Below are 7,221 nucleotides of genomic sequence, written 5' to 3' on the forward strand. Positions count from 1 at the left end.
ACCCAATCAATAAACAATGGCTTCCAGTGTCCTTCTCTACCTCAGCAGTAATTAAGGAACCTATCATTTCTATTTGCCTATATTATGAGTACACAATGTCATGACAACTAATGAAAAACCCAAAACAGCGACTGAAGTTTTATTTATAATGTATGCCAAGGCTTGAAAATGAGTGACAATATAAATTCTGAGCAAAGTAATTGAGTGGCTATCTGGAAGGCTTGTATGGTTTATCTTCAACCTCAAGCAAAACCCTGGAATGTCACATTCAATGAGCATCAAAGAAGTTTCAAAGAGAAGGACTTCAAAGGGAGAAATGCACTGCAAATTGAATTTTAACCCCTTGTGAGTTATCTCAGGCAGTGAACATAACAGAAACAATGTGGGCAAGGGACTTGTTTATGTCTTTCCTTTTCGCAAAAGTGCAGGAAGAGGTATTAAAAGCCAAATTCTAATGCGTGTGCTAGAGGGTGAAGCTTTTGTGATGTGAGGGTCACCGCTGAGATGGAAGCCATGAAACTGCCATCAAAAGGAAACAGGACAAAGGCCCTTTAGCTGACTTACAAAGCCAAGCAAAATGTTACACATTTTTGGATTCACTTTTCATTTGTGATGTGTTGTATATGTTGTGCTCTTATTCCTTCTTGCATTTAGCAACTAATAAACTCGCTCTTCTGTTACTCAAGAAAACCTGTTTATATTGACTCCTTTTACAACATAAATTCATTTGATCTGGGAGGAGGCCTCCATGAAGATGCTTTCTAAATCAACCTTTGTTGATTCCTGTTTGTGTCCGGCAACCACCAGCTGCTGTTTGAACCCAGCAATTGCTGGCTGCAGATGCTGGTGTGGGCAGACAGGAGAGTCAATTCTTACAACTTCACAAGTTACTTTATTAATATATTAAACCATGCACTTCTGTTCTCTTACAAACTAGAGCTTATATATTTCCCACAAACTGTGAATTAAAAACCTATTTATACAACCACTCGAGTCCCCTGACACTCCGAGTAGTCACAGAACACAAAAGATTATACCCGATCTGGATAACCATTATGTTGCTGCTGAGGAAGGCTGATGTTAGCCACACACTGCTCTCTCTCTGTCCATGTCTCCACGTCCCTGATGTATGGTCTGATTTGTGAGGGTGGGTCTCTGGAGTTGTCGCTGCCTGTATGCCTCAAAGGTTTTCTTTTATCCTCTCTCCTTATCTTTCTCGAGTCCTGGTGTCTTTTTCAGGCTGATTTACTTTGGTATATCTTTACCTTATTGGCTCCAGATCAAGGTGCTAGGTAGCGTTACCTCATTGTCCCTTATCCAAATAAGGCTTCAGCATTACCTTGTCTTTCTTACTTTTTTTCTGAAGAATATGGGTTGGTACCCAGCAGTACCGGGATTCTGGTCATTCTCAGTTTCTGAGCTGTTTTCCCCTGCGTGTCAGCAGTTTTTTATATACTGAGCATTCCTAGCCCCTGTCAGCGACTGGTATCACTGTGTCTGCAGCTTCCTGGCTACCATCTCATTTTCAGGAACATATCTCTGATTGGTCCCCCTGTCTCTGTCTGTGGAGCAGCCTGGCTAACATCTTGTTACAATCAACTGAGGGTGCAGGTGAATAAAGAAGTGGAGCCTGTTTATTCCACCTCACTTAGAAACTAGGGTATTATGCCTGGAGCTGTAAGAATTTGGGGAACCTTGCACAGGGACCAGACATAGCGTAAAAAAGAGGAATCAAGTAGGCCTTTTGGGCCCACATGCCTGGCCCTGTTATTCAATAAGGTCATTGTTGACTTGCCCCAGGCTTCATCTCCTCTTTTGTGCAAGCTCCTCATAGTCCTCAATGTCTCGATTTTGTTTTAAAATTTTTATATATCTAAAATATAGCCAAGATTTTCGCTTGGTGGACATAAAGACTGCATTACAAGACAAAAACATTTCACGATTGCAGGACGTACTTCACAGCCAATGACATTATTCAAAGTTTTGACACTGCTGACATGTTGGAAAAGTAACAGCCAATTTGCACATATTCTGCAAAATGCCAATAAGAAAATTATCAAACAAGCTGCTGTAGTGGTCTTACTTGATGAATAAAAGTTGGTCAAGACACTGGGGGAGCTGCAAGCTCTTTTTAAAAATTGTACCATCTGAAAAGGCAGTACGTGGCCTTGATTTAACATTACATGTAAGAGCTGGCATTTCTGCCGGTGTCACCCTCCTTCAGTATTACCCTGGCATAAAGTCTGACTGATGTGCTCAGATCTGTAGACAGGCAACTTGACTCAGGGTTGCAAGAGCTACCATGAAGCTTTGCTAACACTACAAGTGCTGACCAGCATTTTCACATGAATTTGCAAGCGATGTGTATTTATGATAACATCTCTCAGCTCGAATAAATCTTTCATTCAATTGTCTCACTCCAGTTGGCAACCCATCCAACCATTGCAAAATGCGTTCTTATTTGTGATCACATCCAAGGACAAATATCATGCAATGAAAATTGCTTAGTTTAGCTTAAACTCATTTTCAGCTGTCAATGAAACAAACAGGTGCTATTATTCACTCTACATTCAGTGGCTTTTTACATTAAAAAGTGATTTGTAACTTCTAAACAAACTCCCTTCAGAACACACAATTAGTTAGTACAATTGGTGTCAGCTGGGGTTCACTTAGTAACACTCCTGACCCAGAGGCATAACATTCTAAGATTGAGACCAACCCCACAACTTGAGCATAATAACCTACATTGATTGAATGCTACATTATTGGGATTGCTATCTTTCAGATTCAATGTTAAATTAAGACACTGTTCACTCTCTCAGGTAGACATGGCTCTATTTGAAGGACAAATTAAAGGTTCTGGTCAATACATTTGTCCCTCATTCACAAAGCACAATGTCATTATCACATTCCTGTTTGAGGGGGCTTGCTGTGCACAGGCATGCCAATGCATTTCCTATCTTACTATAGTGACTGCATGTCAAAAGTACTTCCTTAGTTGTAAAATATTTTGAGAAGTCTGGAGGGCCTGAAGGATGTTATGTATATTAATACAACTGAAGGACAGGAAGAATCCAGCATTAATGACTGAAGGTTATATTTGTGAACATGTTATTCACTGGGCTTGGCATATGAATCATGTACAAAGCATCAGCCATAGCCTTCCAGCCAACATCACTTGTACATGCATCCAAAAGCATGTTACATCCTGCATAGATACCACCCCAAAACACTTTAACCTGCATGAAAATACTTGTATGTTTTCAATAGATCTTGGTGTCTTGATTTAGAATTTATTCATAATTAAGGTAATGATGCAATGAATAGGAATTCCAAACCTCCAGACACACATTAAACCGGATCACGGGTGTATTTTGATCATAGTACTGGCCTAGATCAACAACACCTAATAATATTACTGGTTTTGAAAAGAAATGGATGGGAGGACTGAGCAAAGCATGAGTTGAAAACCATTGGCACTTTTGGATAGAAGGCAGGGGGTGGAGGCAGAAAGGAAAGTTGGAAAATCAACCAAGTTAACAACAATGGGTTTGAGAGAATATGAGTTGGGTTTAATTGACATGTGCAGCTTTGAAAGAAAATGGGAAGCAAGTAGCACAGAAACTAGAGTCGGCTCGATGGACTGAATTGCCTTCTTCTGCTTCTATGTTTTATCGGCAAACGTGAGTACTGCAGATGCTGGAGATCAGAGTCCACCTTCCCCCAGTTCCAACCTTCCAGCTCAACACTGTCCTCATGACCTGTTGCCATCTCTCAATCTTCCTTCCCACCAGTGTGCTCCACCCTCCTCCCTGACCTATCACCTTCACCCCCAACTCCATCCACCTATTGCACTCTCAGTTACCTTCACCCCAGTCTCACCCTCCTCCCATTTATCTCTCCACCCCTGAGGCTCCCAGCCTCATGACTGATGAAGGGCTTTTGCCCGAAATGTCGATTTTCCTGCTCCTCAGAATCTGCCGGACCTGCTGTGCTTTTCCAGCACCACTCTAACCTTGCTATGTTTTTATAGTCTTGTGATAAGAATAATTGAAGTATTCACATCAATCACTTTTATTTTTGACAGAGTTGTTAGCCTTTTAAATTTACCTTTTTGTTTCTTTTTAAATAATCCTAATGTTTCACTACCGTACGTTATTTTGCGAAGTTAACATGCTTACTAAAATTAATTACTTAGATTATGATAATTTACTGGCTTGGTTGAAACATTTCACTTGTTTTTTTCTTAACCAAGTTAGGGCATTTGTTTGAATAAATCAACTAACTTATTTTATCAAATTAACCCACTCATTTTATTAGAGTGCCTTGGTTTATTAGATTTAACTGCTTCTTTTAGTACAGTTCCCATTTCTTTTAGGTCATTCTATTCAATTAGCCCATTTGATTAACTGAATTAAATATTTTAATAAGTCAATTAGTTTGATTCAATGAATGAATTTACTGTGTTAAATTTACCTGTCTGGGGGATCCAAGATGGCGGCGACCCAGCAAGTCTGAGTCTATAGTGCTCCTCCCAAGACTTGGGCAAAGTGGGCCACCCACCCCCACCACACTCACCAAATCATTTAAAATAGCTGTTTAATTTAATTAGTTGCTTAGTATTAAATTTAAACAATCTAATCTTTAATAAAAATGACTAAAGGGAAGGGAGCCCGCAGCTCTCAGCAAGCAGGAACCCCTCCCCCACCCTCTCCAGCTGCAGCAGAGGCGTCCACAGTCGCCTCGGGGGACTTACCTACAGTGGCGAGTCTCGTGGAAATCATCTCCAAACTGGATGCGAAGATCGACGCTTTCATCGAAGAGTCCCAAAGTCGATAGGACTCACTCTCGGCCGCGCTGCAAAAGCACGACCTAGACATTAAAGAAATCGAGCGCCGAGTCGGAGGGGCGGAGCTAAAGGCTGCGACCTCCGAAACTACAGCGCAATCGGCCGTGGATGGGGTCTGGACTCTCAAACAGCGAGTCTGGACCTTAGAGAATCATATTGATGATCTCGATAATCAAGGTCGTCGAAAAAATATTCGTTTGCTGGGCCTTCCCGAACGGGAAGAGGAAGGCCAGCTTACAGCATTCCTCCAGCAGTAGCTGCCACAGCTTTTAAATCTGGAAGTTGGATCAGGCCGGATAAGGGTGGAATGGGCCTACCGGGTCGCTATACGCGGGCCCGGCTCAAACCAGCGTCCCCGCCCGGTCCTGTTCCAGCTGCAGAGCTATAGGGAGAGGCAGATACTCCTAGAAGCCTCTAGAAATCTTGGAAAATATTCCCAAGCCATGATCTATAAAGGATCTAAGATCATGTTATTCCAGGACTTTTCCCCAGCTCTGGTCTGAAAGAGGAAGGCATTTGATGAGGCGAAGAAGTGTTTAAGGGACTTAAATATTCAATACTCCTTACGCTACCCAGTGACGCTATGCTTTAACCATGAAGGATCTGTGTATAACTTCGGATCGCCGGAAAAGGCTAAGGAATGTTTGGACTCTCTGAGATAAATTGTAAGAGATAATGGATGTTGGTTTGCCTTTCCCCGACTCCGGTTTGTATCCCCCCTCCTTTTTCTTTTTTCTTACCTTACTGTTTAATATTATCTTGGAGGGTGAGGAGAGGGATTTATTTATTTGTTCTCTATTTAACGATTTTCTCTCCCCCTTGGGGTTTTTAAAAATTATTTTATGTATGTATGTGTGTATGTATATATGTGTGTATATATATATGTATGTGTGTGTGTGTATGTATATATAAGCCGGGCGGGGTGTGGGTGGGGGGTAGGGTGCTCACTGTTAACTCTACCTTTGAATTATATCTGAATTCTCCTCATCCTATTGAGGAGCGCCTGGGTCAAGGGTGGGGCATTGGTTGGGAGAGGATATGATGGACCTTTGGAAAGGAAGTGACACCCCCTGGGAACAAGGGGGAAATTCTCCATTTAAATACATTTTTTTTTATTATTTAGAAATAGTTTTTTACTATACTGTTGTGAGTGTATTAGAGAGCCTTTATTTTTGTAAATTTTATATGCTCTATGCTCGGGATGTTCTGGATAGGGTTTCCCCTCCTGAGGGGTCTCGGATTTGCCCGGATGATTATGGTTGTTCAGTCGGTTAAGTGGTGCACCTGGAATGTCAAGGGGAGTAATTCGCCAGTCAAAAGGAAGAAAATATTATCAAATCTTAAGAAAGAAAGAGTTAATATAGCTTTCCGACAGGAGACACACCTGTTGGATAAAGAACACTTGAAATTACGACAGGGTGGATTTGATCAGGCCTTTTTTTCTTCTTTTAGCTCAAAAAGCAGGGGAGTTGTTATTCTTATTCGGAAGAATTTCCCTCTCAAAATCCTAAAACAGATAAAAGACAAATCGGGACGATATATTCTGATTAAAGCCCTTATAAATGGAGAGGAATATGGGATTTTAAATTTGTACTGCCCCCTGGCACACCCCTTTAAATTTATAACGGAAGCCTTCTCAAAATTGATGGCTCTCGGTACCCGTCATACAATTACAGGGGGAGACTTTAATTGTATTTTGGATCCGGAAATGGATAGGATTCCCAAGAGTACTGCAGGAATATCTCCCAGATCTAGACAACTGGTGGATCTGAACAAAGAATTAGGATTAGTAGATGTATGGAGATGTCTTCATCCACAGGGCAGAGATTTTTCTTTTTACTCCAATCCACCTAACTGTCATACCAGAATTGATATGCTTTTTGCCCCCTCGATTTTTAAAAATTCCATATCATCCTGTAAAATAGGTAGTATAGCAATTTCCGACCACGCTGCTGTATATATGGAAACCAAGGCGAGGAACAACGGAACATCCCCTCGGCATTGGCGTATGGACCCCTTCCTAATGAAAGATAGTAAATTTGTAAAGTAATTCTTTCAAGAATTTAAAACATTTTTAGAAATTAATTTAGGTACAGCTAGCAACCCATCAATGATGTGGGAGACCATCAAAGCTTACACGCGAGGTTTGATCATCTCCTACTCAGCGACCCAGAAAAAATTAAAGGGAGAACAACAGCGTCTGCTCGAAGCTCGCTTAAAAGCAGCTGAACCAGCATATGCTGATAGACCTTCTATTATCAAATTGCAAAGGATTACCGCCCTTAGGACAGCTCTAAACACTACGCTTACCCAAACGGCTAAGAGGGAAATATTATTTGCAAAACAAAGTTTATATGAATTTGGCGACAAAC

This window comes from Chiloscyllium plagiosum, chromosome 32 (assembly GCF_004010195.1).
Source record: "Chiloscyllium plagiosum isolate BGI_BamShark_2017 chromosome 32, ASM401019v2, whole genome shotgun sequence".
In the NCBI taxonomy this organism is placed as follows: domain Eukaryota; kingdom Metazoa; phylum Chordata; class Chondrichthyes; order Orectolobiformes; family Hemiscylliidae; genus Chiloscyllium; species Chiloscyllium plagiosum.